This window comes from Molossus molossus, unplaced genomic scaffold (genome assembly GCF_014108415.1).
Source record: "Molossus molossus isolate mMolMol1 unplaced genomic scaffold, mMolMol1.p scaffold_m16_p_6, whole genome shotgun sequence".
NCBI lineage: Eukaryota > Metazoa > Chordata > Mammalia > Chiroptera > Molossidae > Molossus > Molossus molossus.
Window position 1 is genome coordinate 8,412,873 of NW_023425399.1, and position 24,148 is coordinate 8,437,020.

The window sequence follows — 24,148 nt, forward strand, 5'->3', positions numbered from 1 at the left end:
CCGTCTTTTCATGAAACTTAGAGCTTCATGATTCACCAGGCTGCCGAAGAAGGCCCTCTATTCTCTGTACTGTCCTTGTACTGAAATGCAAGATTTCCGTTTGGGGGTCTCCAATTTCGGGGGCTGCAGGAATGAATGGATCGGAGTCCTGGCACGATTTTCAGTTTCCCAAATTATCAAGGAAATAATACTCAGACTGGACTCAAAAATTCCATGGTGCATTAGAATGTCAAGTAATGCAGATTTCTGGGTCCAACTCCAAAAGATTCAGATATCAAGAATTTTTCACTTTTTACCAGCAAACCCCAGCTAATTGTACACCTACGGTCCCGGAAGCACAGAGAAGGGCTGGTCAGGTTGCCTTGTTGCAGGTTCTACTCCAAGCCATCCAGCTCTGGCCTGGCACATTATATGGAATTGTGAATTGCACAGGGCCAGAGAACCTAGCAGACCGAATTATCTCTGTTCCCTGTTTGCATCCCAAGCCTGCCCAGGGCAGGTACTGATATCGCTGGTTGAATTAATTCCTTGAGTGTTTGTGGCAGGCACTTGTCTGGCATTCCAATTACACATTCTCAGTCTCCACAAAAATTCTACAATATAGGCACTATTATTATGCCTCTTTACGGATGAGGAAACTGAGGTGCAGAGAAACAAAATCACTTGTCCAGAGTAGCATTGCATATTGGTATGGAAGCCAGCATTCTAACCCAATCTCCAGGGAAATGCTTGCTTTGGAGCCAGGCTACCTGTGTACAAATTCCAGTTCTACTAAATCTTAGCTGTGCAACCTTTAGCAAAATATCTAACCTTTTCTGCCTGCTTTCTTTTGTAAAATTAGGATAATAAAAGTACCTATCTCATAGAGGTGGTGTGAAGATTGAATGAGTATATATAGTGCTATTAGTATAGTGAGTTGGTCAATAAAATTAACCTGCATTATTATATACCTCCAAATAATAGCAAATGAGAGGTAAATGAATTCTTATTGAATAAATGCAATTGATTTGATAGGCAATGTCTTTAGAAGCTGAGTTTTCCATGGAGGACATTAATAAAAGATGCCAGTTCTGGTGAAAATTTTGGGAACCCCACACTTGAAAGCTGCCTAATTTAAATCTTAGCCCATTTAAGTGACTCTCCAGGCTCTGGTGTACTTTCCTGTCCTTACTGATTTGAGTGCTAGTTTGGTACTCACAGAATTCCTTGGGGGAAGAGAGAACAGGGCTGGTTCATTCCTATCCCGGTGCGTTGAGCTAAGTAAATAAATCAAATGCCCATCTGGAGCCCAAGTGACCCTCATGACTGCAGGGAGTGTCACCCAATGACGGCAGTGGACTTTGAGTGGAGCCAAAGCTATGCACAAGTTCTTGACGGAGGAGAGGGGGACTGCAGCAGGGTAAAGCTGGGTGCAAGTTTGGGCTGTTTAGTGGCTATGTTAATTTCCTAGGGGTGTCATAACAAATTACCACAAATTTGGTGGCTTAAAACAACAGAAATTTATTTTCAAACAGTTCTGGAGGCCAGAATTCCAAAATCAATGGGGTTGACAGGGCCACAGTCCCTCTGAAGGCTTTAGGGGAGAACCCTTCCTTGGCTTGTGGCAGCATCTCTACAATCGCTGTCTCCATCTTTACATGGTATTCTTCTCTATAGCTCCTCCTCTCCCATCTGTTTAATCTCCCTCAACTTCTTGTCTGATTTTTGGAGGGGAGGAGTGACCCATGGCACTGGGTCTTCTATGCCTTTCTGAGGCTTCCTTTCATTTGTAAAGTTCCCCGATCCCCTGCCAACGCCTGGCCTAGAACCAACCAAGCCCTTGTATCCCCCAGAGATGTGACGGTGGTGATTAGGAATCTTTTAGTGACGACCAGTTAGAAAATAAACAAATGACCATGTGTAATGATAGCTGAAATCTTTTCCTGGCAGGCATGATCTCACGTGGTTTCCCTGGCCTTTCCTTCATGGATTTAGCTAATGGAGGAAATCAATGACCCATTAAACTTTTTTAAATGTCCTAAAGAGTTGTCAGTGGAGAAGGATGACTGTTACCCAAGGATCATCGACTCCTAACTTAGCAGTGTCAGCAGGTTTCCTGGTAAAATCGGTCCTGGTCTTTTTCCTGGCAGATGGCTCAGTGTTAAGAGCTGGGGATCCAGAATGAGGCCAAATCGGTCTCTGATGAAATGTCACTTCATCAGAGAGGCCCCTTCTGATGCCTCCTAATAAACGGCGGGCAGTTGGTGTCTTATTTTCTCTCTAGTGTTACCACGGCATTATGTTATATATTTGTTTTAGGTGTTTATCATCTGTCTCCACCCCTAAATGTAGACTGCATGAAGAAAAGAAACTAAGTCAATTTGGTTCAGTGCTGTTTTCCTGAAGCTACAGGTCATTCCCAGATAGCCCATGAGTCCTTGGAAAATTCCAGAAACTGAGAAGACAGGGCTTTTTTTCTACCTAAGAAACAGAGCTGACGGGTCCTCAGGATCACCCCGCTCCCTCTGACCACCACCGAGGACATAGCCAGGAAGGGAAGTGGCCCTTCCCTCTGAGATTCACACGTGCTCTCCTAACATAGTTGGGCACCTTGGCTGGTTGGATGATTACCTGGAATAACTAACTGGGGACAAAGCCAAAGGCCAATTCACTGGAAGCCTGATGCACAGAGCTCCCGCCTTCAGCCACAGACAGCACTAGGTAACACTGTTGTCTAGCATTTTCCATTTTCCAACATTTCTATTTTCCAACAGCCCCGCAAGTCAGGTGTTATTCCATTTTTCAGATGAGAAAGTGGCTGCTCCGGGAGGGGAAAGAGGTGAAATCAACGAACACACAAATACAGAATGCTGGCCCTGATGTTGGAGCAATGGGCACCGCGGGTTAGAAGCTTCTAAATCCTGGGTTGGCTACTTACTAGCTTTCGGGTCATGGGCAAGTTGCTTAACCTCCTGGTGTCTGCCTGGATGCCTTTTAGTGAGAAAAACCCAACTGAAAGTGGCTTTCACAAAACGGGGAATTTGCTGGCTCATGAAACTGGAAAGTCCAAAGATGGCTTGCTTCAGGTACAGCTGCATCCAGGGGCTCAAACAATGTCATCATGACTGTCTCTCAACAGCTCGTTTAACTATTTCTCGCCATGTGAGCTTTACTCTCAGGCAGACTGTCCTCCTGGGGTGACCACGATGGCCCCAGCAGCTCCAGGCTCACAGTCAGCAGCTCAGCAACGTCAATGGAAAGAGCACTCCTCTTCCCTGGCGGTGCCAGCACAAGTCCTGGCCTTGAATCTCATTGGTCCAGTTGAACCCACATGCCACTTCTAGGCCCAGAGAAGTCAATTTCTTAACCAAAGTCACACAGCTATAAATAGTAAAGGGGGATTTAAATGCAGGCAGTCTGGTCTCAGCCTCTGAGCTCTCAGCTCTGGTGTGCAGGCTCTGCAAGAACTCCCATAAGCTTGAAACAAACAGTCACAACGAAGAGCTAATAACATCACTACCACAACATGGTGAAGCCTATAATTAGTGTTCTCCATTTGAACCAAGGCACAGAAAGGTTAAGCAACTTGCCCATGGTCACACAGCTAAGAAATGGTGAGCCCAGAATTTGAATCCAGTGTAGCTCTAGATATTGCTTCTGAAATTCCATTAATGTATGTGAGTTCTGTACTGTTTCAGAGGCTCCTTGTTCACATCCACCTGGGCTCTCTTCCCCATCCTAATAAAGACTCCCCCATCCCCATAAAGTATTTTAGACTTTACTCCAAGCCCTTAAAAATAGAACAAAAATAAATACATAAATCTACTCTTGATTTGCCTCTCCTATAAGGGTGACTGTCTCAGTGGGGGGAGGAGAAGGCACTCAGAGGGAACTAGGGCATCACATGGGTTCTGAGAAAGGAGGGTCAGAGGCCTGGGGGAAGGTCTGAGAGGGAAGTTAGACCTTGATCCCATGCTTTCAGCAGAGGAGGAGTCTGGGAGGGTTTCCAGAGGTCACTAAAACTCTGCCCTCCCTCCGTTGAGAGGGTCAGGATGGGGGCACACTTTTGTGGCACACACAGTGGTCCTGGAATCTGGCTGACTTGAGCTATGTGCCCTTGGACAAATTCCTTCCCCTCTCTGATCCTCAGTTTTCCATCTGTTACTTAAAGCAAGGATGTGGTGGTTGAATGAGACGGTGTCTTAGCCTGGTTTCTAGTTCCTGGCAAGGACTCAATACATGTAGCTGTTGTTACTACGATTGTGTAGGTTACACAGTGGAAAAAACAGGCTGCCCTCTGTCTCCAGATGTTTCCATAGCATATGTTGCAACTTGCTGTTTACATCTCTAATGTTTGTCCTGCTGGCGGAGGTGAGCAGGGCCAGGGCTTTGTGACTTTGTGACGTGTGTGCAACACGTGCAGTTGCACGGGGCCCTGTGCTCCGGAGGGCCCGTGCTTGGTGTAATGCTCCGCTGTTGCCGTCTTGAAAATCTCAGTCATTTCTGAACAAGGGGCCCTGCACAATCACTTTGCACCTGGCCCCCCAAATTATGTAGCCAGTTCTGGAGGTGAGATTCTAGATTTTCAATTACTTAAGTGGGATAGAAACAGTTTCTGTCTTTGAAGGTGGGAATGGTCTTCCCCCTTTATTCTGGGAGGAACCATTGTTCTTGGGGGAAGTCCTAAAACTGTGACATTATCCAGATACAGTTCCCCATACTGAGTTGTTTATTATTATTAATAGTAGCTATAATAGCTGCATATATTGGGCATCAACTATGGGTCAGGTCCTGGGCTAATCTAGCATTTTACCTCTACCATCTCTCTAGATCTCCCCAACAGCTCCGTGAGAGGGTCTGTCATTAGCCTCATTTCACAGATGAGGAAACAGTTGGTGGTTGAACTTGTCTACCATTGCACCACGGCATCTGGATGATGTCTGTAAGTTGAGTGGTTCCATAGCAAGAGCATAGCAGGACTTTTTGAGAAAAAGAATTAACTTCTAAGTTGACATTTAGACACAGTGTTCCCGGAGTTCTTGGGAGAGACGTGTGTTTTTGATCAGCTATTTGCTCGTCTTTTTGTATTTGAAGATGGAAATGGTCTTCCATTTGAGACCCAATTGTGCAGAGAGGGAGGAGCTGGCCTGGACTTTTCCTCTCCCTTGTGCTGGAGGGCGGCCCGTGGAGAGGACTCACTTCGTGTGACTAAAAGCAGAGGGACCCAGGTATGGGGGAATACGCTTACAGCTCTCCTGCTGGCCTCGCCTGGGCCACCGGGAACTGCATGAGGAAAGGAGCTGTCCTCTGAAGGACCTGGATCGTTCCACTGCTCACATCTGGGGTAGGCAAGGAGTGGGGGAGGGTGGCTCTAAATCCTAGTGAGAAAGGATCAGGAAGCCTCCATCTATGGGAGCTAGAGTGGCTCCCACAACATGGTGGCAGGCTGGAGAGAAAGGAGGGTGAAGGCGGGCATGAGGGAAAGTATGATGAAGGTACATGCGCTCTAGGAGCTATTTGCTTACAATTTCATTTTGGGTTTTCCTTTCTGCATTGTGTAATTCCCACCTGTTATCCTCCATGCTTCAGCGAAATGTTGTTCCCTGCTATGGGCTCATCTTAGTGATTGGGTCAGATACTAATGGTCCCCATACAAGTATTGTAGCAGGGCATATGGCTGCCCAGCTAAAGACTACATTTCCCAGCGTCCCTTGAAGTTAGATATGCCATGTGACTATATGCTGGCCAATAGCATGTGGGTGGAAGTGCTGTGGTTCACTCCTTTTCTTTTTTCTGGTGCAACTGCTTTTTATTTATTTATTTATATTATTTTTTTTTATTTTATTTTTGTTACAGATGTTTCTCTTTTTTTACCCCATTGACACCCTCCTCCCCATCCCCCCACCCCGTCCCCAGCTTTGTTGTCCATGTCCATTGGTTTATCTCTTCCCTCCCCCTACCACCCCCTCTTCTGAGGGCTGTCAGTCTGTACCCTACTTCCACGTCTCTGGGTCTACCCTATTCCTCAGACTGTTATGTCCATTATATTCCACAAATCAGTGGGATCATGTGGTATTTGTTTTTTTCTGCTTGGCTTGTTTCGCTTAGGATAATACTTTCCAGGTCCCTCCATGTTGTCTCAAAGGATAAGAGATCTTTCTTTCTTACAGCTGCATAGTACTCCATTGTGTATATGTACCACTGCTTTTTTATCCATTCATCAACTGATGGACACTTGGGCTGTTTCCAGATGTTAGCTATTGTAAATAGTGCTGCTATGAACATGGGGGTACATATATTCTTTCTGATTGGTGTTTCAGGCTTCTTAGGGTATATTCCTAGAAGTGGGATCTGATGTGGTTCACTTCTGAATCAGCCCTTAAGGCCCAGGGGGCACTGGGGGGGGGGCAGGGGGCAGGGGAACTTCTTTCTTTCACCTTTTCTTCCATCCTGCTGCCTGGACTGTGCACATAGTGGGCTTCACTGTGAACTGTGCAGACAAGGGCAATATGCGAGGAATGGAAGAGAACAAGATAGAAGGAACCTGGCACCCTGACCCTGTGGTCATCATCCCCAGACTGACCACACAGAGAATGATACAGGAAAGAGACATAAACAGGGCTGATATTCAGCTGATATGCACGAGTCCAGTCTTCCTGGCTGCTTACAGGCATTGTTCTGACTGTTAGAAATGAACTTCTGCTTTGTTTCATTTAAGCCACTGTTAGTGGGGGTCTCAGTAACAATAGCTGAACCTGTATCCTAATTCACCTAGCCATGTTTGGGGGGCTGATAAGGAAGAGGACTGGATACCACCTCCAGGTCAAGATGCGGTTGGAGATGGGGCAGCATCCTGGTGCAGGCAGCTAAGAAATGGTAGACAGGACAGTAGAAGTCCTGGGAGCGATGGCTCACTGTGGTTGCCAAGCAACCACAAGGATGGTCCATAGGACATGTGAACATTCCCCATAGATTCTGAGTAATATCCTGTAGAAAGAACCTGATAAAAGTTTGGTCTATTTAAAGTCATGGGGTCCTATTGTTAAATAGATATTAAAGGGGAAGCTGGGAATTTTGGGGACAGCTAGGGTTATAAACAGTGCCCAGCAGAGGTTAATTCCCTTCTGAGGCAGATACTATTGGTTGCCTATCTACTCATCATTCCCTTCTTCTTCTTGGCTGCCAGAGCCCACCCCCACTATAACAGAAGCTGAAAAGTGAGGTGCTCCTTCACCAAGCCGTCTTTGAAGTTAAAGTATGGACGTAGGGCTCAATCCTGGCTAGCAGGATAGGAGGCAAAGTCTGCCCAGGAGCTTCCGGGAAGGGTACTCCGTCTTGTAAGAGAGTCATGCAGGAGGCACTATATCTCTTCTTCACCAGGCTAAGGGACACAGAGATAGAAAACTCCCGAGTCCTTGACAGCCACGTGAACTTGTTGAATTGTTGCTGCAACCACCTCGCTCAGGGCTTCTTTGTAAAGATCATGTACGCCTCTATGGTTGAAGCCACTTTGGATGGGCTTGTTTATCACTCGCAGCCAAAAGCATGCTGACCGGTGCACTGTGTTCTCTCTCCGCTGTCCTCCAGCCCTGTGCGTCTCAAGTTTAGCCACATTCCTTTCCCAAAGCACCAGTCGTTTGGGAAGTCAAGGTCCTCTGGAAACCACCTGCTTTAATTTGTCACCACTGGCCTTCTAAATAAGAATCTCCCTTATCTCTCTTGACTTCTTCATTTCATGAGCGAGATCTGTATCTGGGTGGGTAGAAGCAGAACTTCTCAGGCTTTGTGCAAACCTCTATCTTGGCATGGATCGAGTCCTTCGTGTTTGTCTTATCAGTCCGCGTGGGGGGTCTCTCTCCGCCATCCAGGAGCCCCTGGCGGGCACGGACTGTGGTATATCCCCAGGGCAGCTCAGAACCTGGGCAACACGAGCTGCTCCCTGAATGCTAGTTAAATGAATCTATGAAAGAATGAATCATCTACATCCAATTCCATTACCTCCATAAACACAGCCAGTGTCCCTCCCACTGCCCTCCTACACGACTCCAGGACAAGACAGTTCTTGCAAAGAAAGAAGCACGAAAAATGAATCCAGTTCTCAGTTCCAAAGTAGCTTCTAGTCCCGCCTCCATAAATTACCTTCAATCTGCCCGCGGTCAGCCTCAGCCCTGGTTCCACCAAGCCGGCTCTGCCTGACCCAGGTCTGCTCAAGAAGAAGCGGGGCGGGGGAGAAGGAAGGGAGCTGTGTTTGTAGTTAAATCGGTTCTAGAAATATGGAAGAACTAAAGTGAGGAGCAATTCAAAGTGGTTATTCTCTCATTCAGAGTTGTAAATTCTAGCACTGGAGGTGGGACATTTTTGTTTTCCTTAATTGTTTTCTTAATCGTGAAAGTCATACACATTTAATGAAGATATCCTGAAAATTGCATTTGAAAGAGAGAACATATACTTTCTTGTCTCACCACTCACGATGGTGCTGTTAGCATTTGGGTATGTGTATTTTCACATTTCACAGTTTTCACTGTCTCTCCATCTCCACCTTTTCTCAGCTCTTCTCCGACCTTTCACTCTGTCCGCCTGTCTCCAGGTCTCTGTTTCTTTGTTTCTTTGTCTCTTTATCAAATGAAAATGTTTCCAAGCTCTTTACCCTTCAGAGGGGGTCATCCCTTAGCAACCAGTCTGCGCGGCCTAATTCCCACCTTGTGAAGCAGCTGGAAACCAGGTCCCTCTCCTCCGTGATGCTGTCTGTGAAATCCAAATACATTTCCCTAGAACTCTGATTATCACTCATCTCTCTCTTTTTTTTAAAATCCTCACTTGAGGACATTTTTCCATTTATCTTCAGATAGAGGGAAAGAGAGGAAGGGAGGAAGAGAGAGAGAGAGAGAGAGAGAGAGAGAGAGAGAGAGAGAGAGGGAGAGAAACATCAATGTGAGAGAGACACATAGAGTGGTTGCCACCCACACGACCCCAACCAGGGCCAGGGACGAACTGCAACCAAGGTATGCGCCCTTGGCTGGAATCAAACCTGGGACTCTTTGGCCTATGGACCAACACTCTAACTGCTGAACCAAATTGCCCAGGACATCACTCATCTCTTCTTGCTCTTAATTGTTGCTTCAGTCTACATTCCAGCTTCTTCGTGCTCTCCATGTATCACTTAGGAATGCTTTTAGCTACAAGTAACACCCAGTCTGACTAACAGTAGCTTAAGCAGGTCAGAGTTTCTTTTTCCCGCAAAACTAAAAGTCTGGGGATAGGTTCACTCTGCATGCTGATGACCTGCCCACGTCCCTTCAACCCGCGATGTTCACACCCATAGCTCTCTGGCTCAACGCTTTTCCAGCCACAGGAGCAGGCTCAGCTCGCCTTAGGATCTGGTTGGGAGTTCCCGTGACTTCACACCTTCAGAAGCAGCCCTCGCCAATGACAAATGGAAGCTGTGGGTAAAAACCTGAGCTCCTTGCTCTTCAAGCAGGGCAGCTCAGAGGTGTGGTCTTCACAGTGCCTCAGGGGTCCCCACTGGAGTATGCCCACTTGCCCACAGTGACCACCTGCTTATGAATGTCTCTTCCCTTCCCCACTCAACTGGTGCTTCCAAGATCTCCTCTCAAATAACAAACATACTTGCCTTCCAATTCTTGTCTCAGAGTTGGCTTCTGGGCAGATTGATCTTTAAGATAGTTGACTTTGGCTTTTCCTTGTGTCTCACTAATTAACAAGCTTCAAATAGAAGTGTCTTCCTTGACCAACTATGAATCTACAAACTTCTGGCATCTTTACAAGAGGTGAACATCCCAATGCCTAGCCTTCAAGATATCAAAAATCTTGTGTTTCCATCTAGGGGCCTCATCACACCTGCTTTGTGCCAGGCCCTTTACATATATGTTCAATGAAATGATGTTATGGGCCCTTGGGCCCCCTGAATCACTCAGTCTAAGTTCAGAGGTCATCCAGCAGTTGGGACCAGCCACCTCTTTAAGGCAAGCTGAGAAGCTAATTCGGCAGAATGGTACCCCTCGCCCACTCCTACCCCCACATCTCCAAGCTCCTGGAGCCATGATTCTGGCTTGAACTGGATGAGGGAGGGCAGGAGGGTGTGTAGAAGAACTCTGAACCAAATCCGAGATTGACGTTTTTTACAGGTAAATTTTTTGAAATATAACAAGACACAGAAATACACACACACACACACACACACACACACACACACACATACACACAGCTTAAAGATCCCCCCGCCCTGGCCAGTTTGGCCCTGGTTAGAGCATCAGCCCATGGACCAAAGGGTTGCTGGTTCCATTCCTGGTCAAGGGCATGTACCTGGGTTGCAGGTTTAATCCCTGCCATGTGGGAGGCAACCAATTAATGTGTCCCTCTTACATTGGTGCTTCTCTCTCTCTCTCTCTCTCTCTCTCTCTCTCTCTCTCTCTCTTTCCTCCTCCTCCTCCTCCTCCTCCTTCTTCCCTCCCTTCTGCTCTCCCTAAAAATCAATGGAAAAAATATCCTCGGGTGAGGATTAAAAAAAAAAGAAAGAAAAAAGAATTTCCCCAAACTGAACATACATAACCAGCACCTTGGTAAGATACAGAACTCTGCCAGCCACACAGAAGCCACCTTGTACCCATCCTCACTTCCCCTCCTCAAGGACCGCCATCCTGACCTCTAACGCCCTTGTTTGAACTACACATCAGTTGAACCATGCAGTGTACATGCCCTCGTGTCTGCCTTCTTTCAGTCAATATCGTGACCATGACAGGCATCCCTGTTGGGTGCACTTGTGGTTCACCTCTTGAAAGTGACATTTTAACTTGAGGAATATTGAGTTGTAAGAGCTGAAAATGAGACAGCTTTGGTAACCAGGAGTCTAACAAGTTATGAAATTGGAGAGAGGTAGGTTGAGGAAGCCCACCCCTTAACAGCTGCATGACTTTGGGCAAATTACTTAACCTCTTGTTTCTCTAAAATGGGGATGGCATTGGTTCCTACCTCGTTAGGTCATTGTGAGGATTCGGGGAGTTAGTTCCTAGATGGCAGGGGCTAAGCGCAGCGTCTGGCACGTAGGGAGCGTGCTTCTCCCTCTTCTTCAGCCTCTACTGCTAATGCCACCCACTCTATTGTTGCTCTTTTTACCCAGAGGGCAAAAGGAGGTTTCAATAGAGAGTATTTGGTAGTAGTTATTATACAAAATAATACTTCATAGCTACACTTCAGCAAGTTGAGACAGACCACTAAACCGGTTAGATGTGTCATGTCAGTTACACTACACATCAACCCCGAGGAGTTAATAGGATAATGCTCATTTGACAGGCAGGGCAACTGAGGCTGAGAGAGAAGCAACTCCCTTCAGGTTACAGAGCGAGCTGGCGGGAGAGCCAGACCAGGGGATCTTCTCTTTGCCCTCTCACCTACTTCTGCTGGATCTAGCTGTCCTCAGGAAGCATTGGGGAACCCCAACGGGCTGCCCTTGGCGTGACCCCCTCACCCCCATGTGATACTTCCTTTAGAACTTACCAGAATGGCCCTCGCCAGTTTGGCTCAGTGGTTAGAGCGTCAGCCTGCGGTCCAGAGAACTTACCAGAATGTTTTCTGTGTGATTTTCCCATCAACCCTTTACATGAGGCTCCATCTCTCCTGCTGGTCTCATGAACAGCACTTAGGGAAACACCAAGTGAGTTGATCGTATTCAACAAGCAGGTTCTGAGGTAGCCCCGTGTGGTATGGCGGTTAAGGATGTTGGGGACTGGGGGCTGAAATGAGTCAACTACAGCAACAGAATTCTCCCACGGCAAGTCACACACTTGGTTCTGGCCACCGGGGACAGAAGAGGCAATCTTGAGAAGGATGCAAGGCACTTTACAGAAAGGGAGTGAGCGCTCCGGAAGCAAAGTTGGAAAGGATTGGAAACAGGATGCCCCGGGGGATCTGGGTTGCATAAACTGGCTAGTGTTCTCTTCAGCCCTGACGTGTGTTGTAGGATGCTTTGGCTGCAAGGATCAGAAAACTCAACTCAAACTGGCTTAAGCAGGGAGTTGGTAGGGAGCGCAGCTCCAAGGTTGGATGAGTCAGAAGTTGGAGAATGTAATTGAGAATCCAGGTTCTTTCTCTTTCTTCCTTCTCAATCTACTGTTGGCTTCATCTGAACGCTGATTCCCTTTGTGGCTGCAAAGTGGCTGTTAGGCTATAAAACTGTGAACATCCAGTGGGGAAGAGAGAGAGAAAGTATCTTCCCTTGGCTTGCTCTCTTAAAGAGTAAGGAAGCTTTGCTTCCAGAAGGCCCCCCCCCCCCATCATCTATCCTGGTGTCTCATTGACCCAACTGGCTTGGGTCTGTTCACCCCTGAACCAATCATCAGCAAGAGGCACAGGGACTGAATTGGGCTCCCAGAGGACACTGGGCAAGGTCGGGAGACACTTTTGGATATCATAGCTAGGAAGGTGTTAGTGGCATCTCATGGGTAGAAATCAGGGGTGCAGCTAAATATTCTACAGTGCTCAGGACAGCTCCTCCCACCTTCACACACTACAGAATCTTCTCTGTTCCAGTGTCAACAGTGCAGAGGTTAGGAAACCCAGCCTTAGACTAATCAGGCCTTCCCTGAACCTGGGGTGTAATAGCTCGTGGGGAGTAGCCTACAGTGACACTGAAAACTTTTTCGCAGAATTTTTATTTATTTTTTGTCATTCTGTCCAAGATTCACATTTCAGAAAGGGTTTATTTGGCTTGGCTTGACTCACTTGCCCACTCATAGGCTAATAGAGTACAAGGCACTGTGGTTGACCAGTCGTCCTCCACATGGGATCCTGGCACAGGAAGTGGGAAAGGATGTTAGACTTAGCAAAACAAAACAAAAAACGTCCCACCTTAACTTCTCTAAGAAGCTTAAACTCTTGATGCCCCAGGAGGAGACACATTTCAAGTCTTGCTTTATACCCCACAAAACTGTGATGCATTTCCTCAGTGATAATCCCCTCAAAGAAGAAGAGGGAGACATCCTGGGATGACATGGAGGAAGGGGGGGCATGGAACTACCTGGGGCGATAGGGGCAGGAAGGGTAGAGGAAGAGGAAGGTATACATTAGCTTGCCTTACGAGATGCCTGTCATCAACACTTTCCCTATGTGTATGTGTGTGCCACTCGCCCTTGAGGTACGGGGTCTACTGCCACACTCCCTTGAATCGGGACTGGCCTTGACCTTGTGTCTGTTTTGACCAATAGAAGATGGTGGAAGTGATGCTGGGCCAGTTCGGGGCTTCCTGCCTTGTGCAGCCCTGAGCCGCCGTGGAAGAGGGCCAGGCTGTCCCAGTGGGAGAGCAATGAGATGCTATCTTGGACGCTCAGCCCAAGTCAAGATAATGTCAGCCCCAGCGGCTATCTGCCCGCAACTGCATGAGGCACCCCAAGTGAGAACCACTCAGCTGAGCCCAGTCAACCCACAGAACTGTGAATGTTGATAATAAATTGTTGTTTGTAAGCCACCAAGTTTTGGAGTGATTTGTCATGCATCGGATAGCCAGAACAATATATAAATATAGTATATGTAGACAATTAAGATATTTCTATTTTCACCTGGCCAGTGCGGCTTAGTGGATTGAGCGTCATCCCATGGACTGAGAGGTCCTGGTTCGATTCCTGGTCAGGGCGCATGCCCAGGTTGCGGGCTCCATCCCCGGTCGGGGGTGTGCAGGAGGCAGCCAATCAATATCTCTCTCTCACATCAATGTTTCTCTCTCTCTCTCCCTTCCTCTCTTTCTAAAATAAATCAATAAAAACCTATTTTAAAAAAAGATATTTCTATTTTCATATTCACTAGCATTTTAATTTAAATATTTTTATTATAAAAGGGATATGAAAATAGAGAAAAGAGAAACCCCTTAATTACATGGACTGACCCCCCTCACGATCACTGTTAGCATGTCCGATGTCCGATGAAGCTTTTCATACAGCAGCTTGGGAGCATCTTTTTCCCTTACTGTCCTTATTCTACATCACCACAGACTTTATGTAACCAGCGAACTATACTGACAATGCTGTGAATAGCCCCTAAGAGGAGACAGAACAATGGTCCCCCCAAAGAAGCCTATGTCCTACTATGTCCTGGCATCTGTAAAGGGGGTACTTTATATGGCAAAGGGACTCTGCAGGTGTGATGGGTTAAGGGTCTTAAGATGGGGAAATCACCCTGGGTTGGGTGGGTCATCCCGATGTAAAACCACAGTGGTCCTCATAAAAGGCAGGAGGGTCCAAGCCAGAGAAGGAGGTGTGAGCGAGGAAGCGGGGCCAGAGAAAGAAGCACGAGATGCCATGCTGTTGGCTTTGCAGACGGAGGGTGGGCCATGAGCCAAGGTATTCAGCCGGCCTCTAGAATCTGGAAAAGGCGGGGAAACAAATTCTTCTCTAGAATCTCTAGAAGGAACGCAGCTCTGCCAACACCTGGATTTTAGCTCCATCCGACCCATTTTTGGACTTCTGACCTCCAGAACTATAGGATAACAACCTTGTGTTGCTTAAGCCGCTTGAATTTGGGATAATTTGCTATAGCAGCCAGAGGACACTAATACATCACCTTAGTGATCATTTTACACACAATATCTCTTTAATTCTCACAATAACCCTATGAGGCAGGTCCTATTGCCATTTCTGCTTTAGAGATGATGAAGCTGGAGGTTGGAAGGATGAAGGGGTATCCTTTCATCCAGCCGGGAGCATATGCTGGCCCTGCCATTTTCGGTTATACTTACAGATGCCACTAGCATTGGATTTATTTGGACACATGCAAACATACAGATGCTGCTCTATGCCTCGGTCATGTTGCCATCTTTTAAAAATTGTTTCTTCTGGCATTCATATTGTGACTTCTGTGGAAGACCCCACCAGCCATAAAGTAAAAACCGCAGTTTTGAAATTGCAAGGGTCATTGACTCATTAGACTGCATTGTTATTGGCACCGAAGTGTCTCACTTAAAAAAAAAAAAAAAAATGAAATCCCAATTCGCTTTGGGGTTTGGATGGGCCGGATGTGATTCTGAAGATCTGCCTGAATCTTAACTGTTATGTCGATCTCCTGCTTTTGAGACTAGGTTTTAATGACACATATGAAGAAGATCTACAGAGCTACCGAACTAAAGTCAAGACTAAACGTGCCCATAATCTGAAGATGGCCAAGAGCTTGCAAACAGGATTCTCTCTACTCAGCTGAATTTCCCCCTTTCAGCAATGTAGGTCTCTCCACAGCTAACCTCACAGGCAGGTATAAAATCCAGTCGTATCCCCCCCGGCTTGCTTGTGCACTGACCTGCTTGGAATAATCCTCTTATGTGCTGAAAAACAGTCATTCCTTACTTCCAACACCAAACACCTGCATTCCATAAAGTTCTCCCAGTTGCTTATAGGTAAGTGTGGTCCAGATGGTTCCGGACTCGCACAGGTCCTCCAGTGAAGTCAAGATTTGCTTCAGAGTTCTCACCAAACTTGACAACACCCCTCCCAAAGTGCCATTCTACTGTAGAGTCTTTTGAAATAATACTTTGACTATATATATATTTTTAAATCCTCACCGGAGGATATTTTTCCATTTATCTTCAGACAGAGTGGGAAGGAGGGAGGGAGGAAGAGAGAAACATTGATGTGAGAGGGATACATCGATTGGTTGCCTCCCGCATGACTCCAACCAGGGCCGGGGACGGACCGCAACTGTGGTACATGCCCTTGGCCGGAACTGAACCTGTGACTCTTTGGTTGGCGGGCCGATGTTCTAACCACTGAGTCAAACCAGCCAGGGCTGTTTTTCACTATTTTTATTAAGGCATAATCTACCTATGGTAAGATTTACTCTACCTAGTGTCCAGTTCTGCAAGACTAAACATCCTACAATGCACAACACAGTCCCCTACCACTAAGCCATTCGGCCCCAAATATCAATAGGGCTGAAGTAGTGAACCCTGCATCACAGCTGTGATCCGGGACACCCTTCACCGGCACCTCCCTTCCCTGTCTCCCTGGCCCACTCAAGGTCCATGACGCCCTTGCTGTTCAGTGTCTCTTCCCCCTGCTTTAATACAAACCCCGGGGGCAAGGATTTGGTCTGTTTTGTTCCCTTTGTATTGCATGTAGTAGATACTTAATAGAGGTGTTGACTGAATGAGACTGCAAAGAAAAACTATCTTTTGTAAAGTATCTTTTAAATTTGAGGAGAGCAGCCCTGGCCGGTTTGGCTCAGCTGTTAGAGCGTCGGCCTGCGGTCCGGAGAGACCCGGGTTCGGTTCCCGCTAAGGGCACGTACCTTGGTTGCAGTTTGTCCCCAGCCCGGGTTGGGTTGTGTGGGTGGCAACCACTCGATGTGTCGCTTTCACGTCGATGTTTCGCTCTCTCTCTCTCCCTCTCACTCTATCTGAACAAAATATCGAAAAATGTCCTCGGGTGAGGATAAAAATAAATAAATAAATTTGAGGAGAGCAGAAGGCTTCTTTTGGCTTCTGTCTTGATAACTCTCTAAATGTCATTTGGGGAAAAAATGAGAGAGATGAAGGGGGGGGGGGAGAGAGAGAGAGAGAGAACACTGTCTTTGTAGACTAAATCTGGACTGGAATTTCAGCACCACCACTGAACTGCCACCTAACCAAGAGCAAGTCACCACCTAACCAAGCAAGTTACAATCCTTCTCTGAACCCCAGTTCCCTCACCTTGTAAAACGGGAATTACAACAAGATCAGATGTGCTCATGGATGTCAAATGCCCTGAACTTTGTAAGTGCTGGTTTTGTACCCTCTTCCCTTTTTCCTCCTTCTCCTGAGTTTCCTGGTCAGCATCAGCGCCACTGTCAACCCCCTTGGCTCACCCCAGGGGACAGCTTGCAGCTTGGTGGACAGTTCCGCACATGCCTATGGCTTCCAGCCTCCAGCATCTGCATCTCTGTAGAGGGCCTGTGTGCTTGGGGTGCACACAGCAGGCCACAGGGAAAGGCCTGGGAGTTGATGGCACATCCTTCAACCATCGCGAGATGGGCAATGTGGATAAATGTTCCAGCTTCCTCGTCATTGTTCTTCCTGGGGTTGCTTCCCAAATAAACATTTGCTGTCTGTGGCCCTGAGGTTTTATCGTCAGCCCGACTTCTAGTTGCTAGCATCTGCATCTTTTTGTGAGTTCGGTCTTTTCCCTGACTGTTGGCATCAAGCACACTAGAAGAATTCATGCTCCCACCCAACCCAACCCCCTGCCCAGCAGTGGTCCAGGATGCATGGAAGGAATGGTGTATCAATACCCCAGCTTCTGGTTCCTCAAATAGAACAGCTCTGAGACGTGATCTGCGCCAGTGGGATTAAGCTCCAGTTGCCCACAGTAAATGTCTCGATAACTTGCTTAATGTGGGTTGTCTTCTCTTCCCTGGCTCACTCTCCTCTTCCCTCTTTCACTTTCCAAATACATGATTTGCCCTTGAATCTTTGTCTTAGGATCTGCCTCTGGGGGAAACACAAACTCTGGGGGAAGACACAAGCTTTGCAATCGGGGGTTTCCAAACTCAGATGTCAACTGGATCTCATTGCAAACAGTCTTGCTTTAAATCTCCCCCAAAGAACAGGGTGGAACATGCTGTTCTTTGATTCAACAGCACTCCTGTAATAATGCCATCTGGAGCAGAAGCAGATGACTCCTATTCACTGGGTGGAAGGACCTCCTCTTTCCCGTGGCATTAATCAGCCTCATACCCACCCTTTGGTACATAATCGCCCCCTTTATTTCACATGAACTCCTTTGTTGTATTTCACAGAAAGTTACTGAAACACAGAGGATGCTCTGTTGGTAGCTTTGGAACTGTCCCTTGGGTGACCAGCCCGGGGTGTCTCTTGCTTCTATTTATTTAGTTATTTTTTGGGGATAGTCCCACATGTTGAATGTTGGCTGGGAAGAGTTAGTCTGGCTCAATACTTTCATTTGCCAAGAAGAAATTCTGCAAAGTGGCTGATGGGAAATCCCACAGCAAGTACCCCGGGGACCATGATACTTTATATTATTTCTTTTCATACTAGTGAGTGTGAAGGATGTTTGCTGATTTGAGGCCCTTCTGCAACTATTGCATTCTCTTCTGTGCCAAGCACCCTGTATTTCCACTGGGAGCCACCCCTTCCCGGAGTTCTCCCTGTTCCAGTGACACCACACCCTGAAAAATGACTTATGACTTAGCACCCGCCAATCAGAGTGGCTGAAATACAATGACCACAATGATTGGTTCAGGGATGGGCAGTGGCACAACTTGGTCCAATCAGAGTTCACCTCAGGATTTCTCCAGTAGCTACTAGGAAGCAGCTCTCTCTTGCATCCCTCCTGAGCTTAGAGTGGTTGGGCTGCTGACAAGTGAACTTGCTTAGGGAACATCTCAATTCCAGAGGAATTTTAGATTAAAGACTCCCCCCCCCCCCCAACACTGCTCCCTACTGTACTATGCTGAATCTCCCTGGAAAGCAGATTCCTTAACAGAATTGTTGAGCAGTCTGTAACTTGCCAGTCACTTTTGCTTGTTTTAAAAAGCTCAGCCTAAGATAGATCCAAAATCTGAGCAAGTACCCGATTTAAAGCTTGTATTGGTCAGGCTATCCATTCAGTTGCTGTAATAAAAGCCAAAATAATTGGCTTGAACAAAACTTCAGTCCTCTCTCATGGAACAGACTATAAGTTAGTGTCCAGTTGGCCATGGTGGTTCCACACTGTCTGGCTCTGGCTATCTTGTCACTTGGCACCCTCAACACCTGACTTCCACTTTGTGGTCTAACAGGGCTGCTTTAGCTCCTGCCATCATATCCCTATTCCTCCCTGTGAGTGGAAACAGGAAAAAGTGAGGAAGATGGGACTTTTTTTTTTCTTTATTGATTTTTACAGAGAGAGGAAGGGAGAGGGAGAGAGAGAGCTAGAAACATCAATGAGAGAGAACATTATCGATTGGCCACCTCCTGCATGCCCCCCACTGGGGATCAGGCCCACAACTAGCATGTGCCCAGACTGAGAATCAAACCGGCAACCTCTTGGAGCATGGGTCGACACTTAATCACTGAGCCACACTGGCCGGGCCCCTTTTTCCCTCCAATGGCACAACCCAGAAACTGTCAATAATAGAGCCGAGAATGCAAATCCTGGTCTCCAGGCTCCTCCTCCTCCAGCCTTCTGCACTCTGCTCTGTGACTTATGTGGAGAGCATCACAGGGCCCTCTTGCCCTCGGCCTTCTAATTGGGTTTGACCAATGAGAAATACTGGCAGGAGATGCGAGAAAAGGAGTAGAGTACATCTGGGTATTTATCCCCCAGCTCTCCTGTTGGGTCACCATGGGCTACTGCGTCCCTGAAGGTCACAGCTCCTTCAGGCAGCCTCTCCACAGGGCCCCTTCTCTCCAGACCTGGCAACCACATTCTTCTTTGCTCCGCAGGCCTGGGGTGTAATGCCTTCACCGTCACTGTCTAAGGGTTGGACTGCCCCACCATTACTACCTAGCGGTGATAACACCCCCTCTGTTACTAACCCATGATGTTGCAGCATCTGTGGGGTCCCTATGCCCTGCTTACACCTTTATAAATAATCCATTCATAAAACTCTCCTTCTGCTGGGACCCTGACTGATGAGATCCTCCTAACAGCCCTAGGAAGTAGGTGCTTTGATCATCATCCCTATTTTATAGATGAGAAACTGAGGGACAGAGAAGTTACGTGAGTTGCCTGAAGTCATAGAGCTAATCAATGATGTATGAACCAAGGCAGTCTGGCTCCAGAAACCACATTCTTCACCACCTTGGAAATGTGAAGAGAGGAGGACCAGGTGCGGATTGGCCCCCAGGTCACCATCAACCTGTTGAGGGCCTCAGTTCCTCATCTTTTTGGTGAAGGGGCTGGACCAGGCCAGGAGTTGCCTGCAGGGGCTGAGAAGGGACATAAATGAGGGAAGTGCACATCTGGCCCTCTTAGTCTACCTTTCCTTTCCCCACCAGCAGAGAGAACTAGGCACAGAGACAAATCATTTAGCAACTGCACTTGGCTGACAGTCACAGAGACTGGACTCCAGTGGCTTAAACAAATGGGAGATTTCTTTCCCATAAAAGCAGTCTGGCAGTCAACAATCCAAGGGAAAGGTATGGTAGCTTCGTGATGTCGTTAGGGATTCTGTTTACTTACATCTTGAGCACAGCACTTCCCTCCTGAAGGTCACAAAAAGGCTACTTGAGCTCCAGCCATCACGTCTGCACTGCAGGGAAAATGAAGGAGAAATGCAAGGCACCAAAGCGCTCACTTGGAAGGCCCAATATCAGCTTTCACTTACAATGCATTGGCCACTCAACCTCAGCACTGTTGACATATTGAACTGAATACATTCTTTGTTGTGGGAGGATGTCCTGTGCACTGTAGGATGGTTGACAGCATCCCTGGCTCTGCCCACTGGCTGACAGCAGCACCCCCTCTCCAGTTATGAGAACCAAAAAAATGTCTCCAGACATTGCCAGATGACCTCTGGGAGACAAACTGCCCCTGATGGAGAAACACTGGGAAAAATATTTCCACCCACTAATAGTGTAGGAGTGTGTATTACTAAGAAAGACGCGGAGCCCGGCCGGTGTGGCTCAGTGGTTGAGCGTTGACCCATGTACCAAGAGGTTGCTGGTTTGATTCCTGGTCAGGACACATGCCCAGGTTGTGGGCCAAATCTCCAGAGGGGGGCATGCAGGAGGTGGCCAATCGATGTCCTCTCTCACTGATACTTCTATCTCTCTCTCCCTCTCCCTTCCTTTCTCTCTCAAATCAATAAAGAAAAAGAAAAAGGTTGATGCAGAGATTAGACATTTGTGTGGCAAATAACAGTCTTCATCCCAAGAGAACTCATGCACTGTCCTCTTATTCCCACTGCGAGAAACTGACCCAAGAGGGATGATAAACAACCTGAGTATCAGGAGGGAAAGGAAGTGGTGGGGACTGTGGCAAACTGAAAGCAAAGGCCCCGACTGAAGGCTGTGCTCCCCGCTCTGTTACCAGAGGGAGTGTGGAACCAGAGTTACCAGAACTTTGGATTTTTCAAGAAAGTCTGGAAAACAAGATTTTTATATGCAACCTCCCATTTTTAAATATTGGCAACTAGTTTCATTTTTATAAAGGTTTGTATGAGTGATATTTGACCCATAGGATCCTTGTTTGCAGCAACTGGTATAGATGATTTTTAAAAAATTATGAGCCCTGGCCGGTTTGGCTCAGCAGTTGGAGCGTCGGTCTGAGGATCAGAGTCCCAGGTTCGGTTCCCGCTAGGGTCACATATCAAAAAATATATATAAATAAATAAAATAAAATAATTAAAAATAAAAAATATTATGAAAAATTTCAAATGTAGAAAAATAGACCCATGTCACTAACACCCGGGTATCCATCGTCAACAATTATCCACATTTTGGCAATCTCATTTGTTTTTTAATCCTTACCTGAGGATACGTTTTTACTGATTTTAGAGAGAAAATTGGGGCGGGGGGGATAAATATCAATCAGCTGCCTCCTGTACACACCCCAACTAGGAATCGAACCCACAACCTTTTGGTGTACGGGTCATGCTCCAACCAACAGCCACTGGGCCAGGGCGGCATTCCCATTTTTATTCTCTCCCCTCAACTTGCTTTTTCCTTGCTAGAGTATTTTCAAGCAAATTATGGCCTCTTGTCATTTCACTGCTAAATACTTGATAATCGCTTTTTAAAAATATGAAATTACCATGCTATTTTCCTACCTACCAAAGTTAACAATGAGATCTTGACATGGACCAGATGATTTTTTTAAAAAATCCTCACCCGAGGATATTTTTTCCATTTATCTTCAGATAGAGTGCAAGAGGGGGAGAGAGAGACAGAAGCAAACATCGGTGTGAGAGAGACACATCGACTGAGACACATCGACTGGTTGCCTCCCACGTGATCCCGACCAGGGTCGGGGACAAACCGCAGCTGAGGTGCGTGCCCTTGACCGAAATCGAACTCGCAACTTCTTGCACTGTGGGCCAACGCTCCAACCGCTGAGCCAAAGTGGCCAGGGCTAGACCAGATGATTTTAAATAATTATTAGCTTTTACATTATTTTAGTTTTTATTAAAGTAACATTGGTTAATCACATTATGTTTTAGGTGTGCAACATTATAATTTGACATCCGTATACATGATGCTCACCATTAAAAGTCTAGCTTCCATCTGTCACCATACAGTTGACCCCCTTTATCTACTTCACTCCCCCTCCAGCCCCTTCCGCGCTGTGAACAGGGGACTTCCAGCCCTACCATTCTAAGTCTTATTAATGGATTCTTCTCCTTGTCTCATGATCATATTCCCTCTTTCATCTCTGTTCCTCCTTTTACACAGACAGACAGACACACCGACAGATATGTAACATGGAAGCACATAAACAAACACACAGACACAGAAAGACACACAAACATACACAGACCAACTCACAAAACATCACACACAGACGCCACAAACACGCACACACAGATACAGGCACACACAGAAACACACACAGACGCCACAAACACGCACACACAGACACATGTGCACTTCTTCAAGAAGAAACCCATCTTGCATTTAGACCGGCAAGCATTTAAAACTGGGCTGGACCCAGGGCCTTCCCGATTCCCACCCACATCCTGTCATCTCCCTTGTGCTGAGTAATTTTTGACCCTGGACTTGTTCACTCACCCGGGCCTTCATTTTCTTTTGTGCAAAACAGGGAGAACAATTCCAGCTCGCCCCTGACGATGACGCAGGGAGGACCATAATTAAAGGATTGCACACTTCTTATGCAAGTGCTTAATAACCATTGTAACAAGAGCAGCAGCGATGAGGCGGTTATAAGCCCCAGTGGAAACACAGAGTAAACAAAGGCCCAGAAATGGCTCCGATGGTCTTAATCTTCTGATTCCAGACAATCTGTGACCAACAGCGCCCCGTCCCTGAAACCTTACGTTCGCCTTCTATTAATACACGAAGACATTTTGGTGGCCCGGGTAGAGAAGAGGCTTGAAATCCAAATTCCCAAGTCGAGCTATTATGGGAGAAAGATATTTGGCAGCTTGGTTCCTAAATTAGAAGATGATTTCTGGGTGCTTAAATATCTCCCTTTATCTCTGTCCCATTTATACTGCTGTTGACACGGCTCTGGGCCGGGATAGGGTCAAGGGGAGGCCAGGTGATGCATTCTTTAGGTGCGCCCTTGGAGAAGATGCACAAACAGGGCCTTGGCTGCTACCATGCTCTGCTGAGGACACTCCCAAAATATCCAGGGGACATGCTATTTCTGAGGTTCAGCTTCCAGACCGCCTGTGGCCCCCACATAATCTGGTCTCACTTTGAGTTCGCTTTTCAACAGACCCTGCCTTGCCTTTTGTTCTTCCAGGAAACATGATTTCTCTTGGGGTTAAAATGTGAAGTAGCTTTAGTTCTTCTGGCCTTTTCAGAAGAACCCAAATCTCTTGATGTTAAAAAAAAGTGTTGTTGTTTTTTTTAAACCCTTTGTCTTTCTTTCCTATTATTGAATAGAGAGGACGGCAGCAGAGCGCTTGATAAAAAGCTTAAGATGCCAGCATTTAAAATCCCATCCTTCTGGAGAGTGTATGAATTCACCATTCCCAAGGTCAGTTTTTGGCCTAGGTTCAACAGAAAATGAGGAATTTTTGTTTACTGTTGTTCTGCTTTTTAAATACCTATTGGAGGCCATCATCCTTTGAAGATAATGTCATTTGCAAAATATTCTGAAGTTGAGAAGTGGCCTTTTTTTGCTTCTGCAAAATGAGCAAGACACTAATAAACTCATAATAGTGATGGTGAAGATGAGGGTGATGATAATCTTCCTGTCAGAGCTGCCACTAATTGGAGCACTCACTGTGTGGCAGGCACTGTGCTCAGCTTGTCCTGGCATGTCTCATTTACTCACCACAACCCTCTAAAGCAGGTATGGTCATGATCCTGATGTTGGCCTCTTCCAGGAAGCCCTCCCTGACCCCAGCCCCACGCTTTCACCCCAGGCTGTGTTTGGAACCATTGTGTCACCTTGCACGTGTTCTCCCAGTGCTCTTGCCATGTTCTTTGAAATGACTTGTTTTCGTGTCCTTGTGAGAGAGCCCATGTCTTCTTCAGCATTTGTATCCTAAGGGACAAGCACATAGT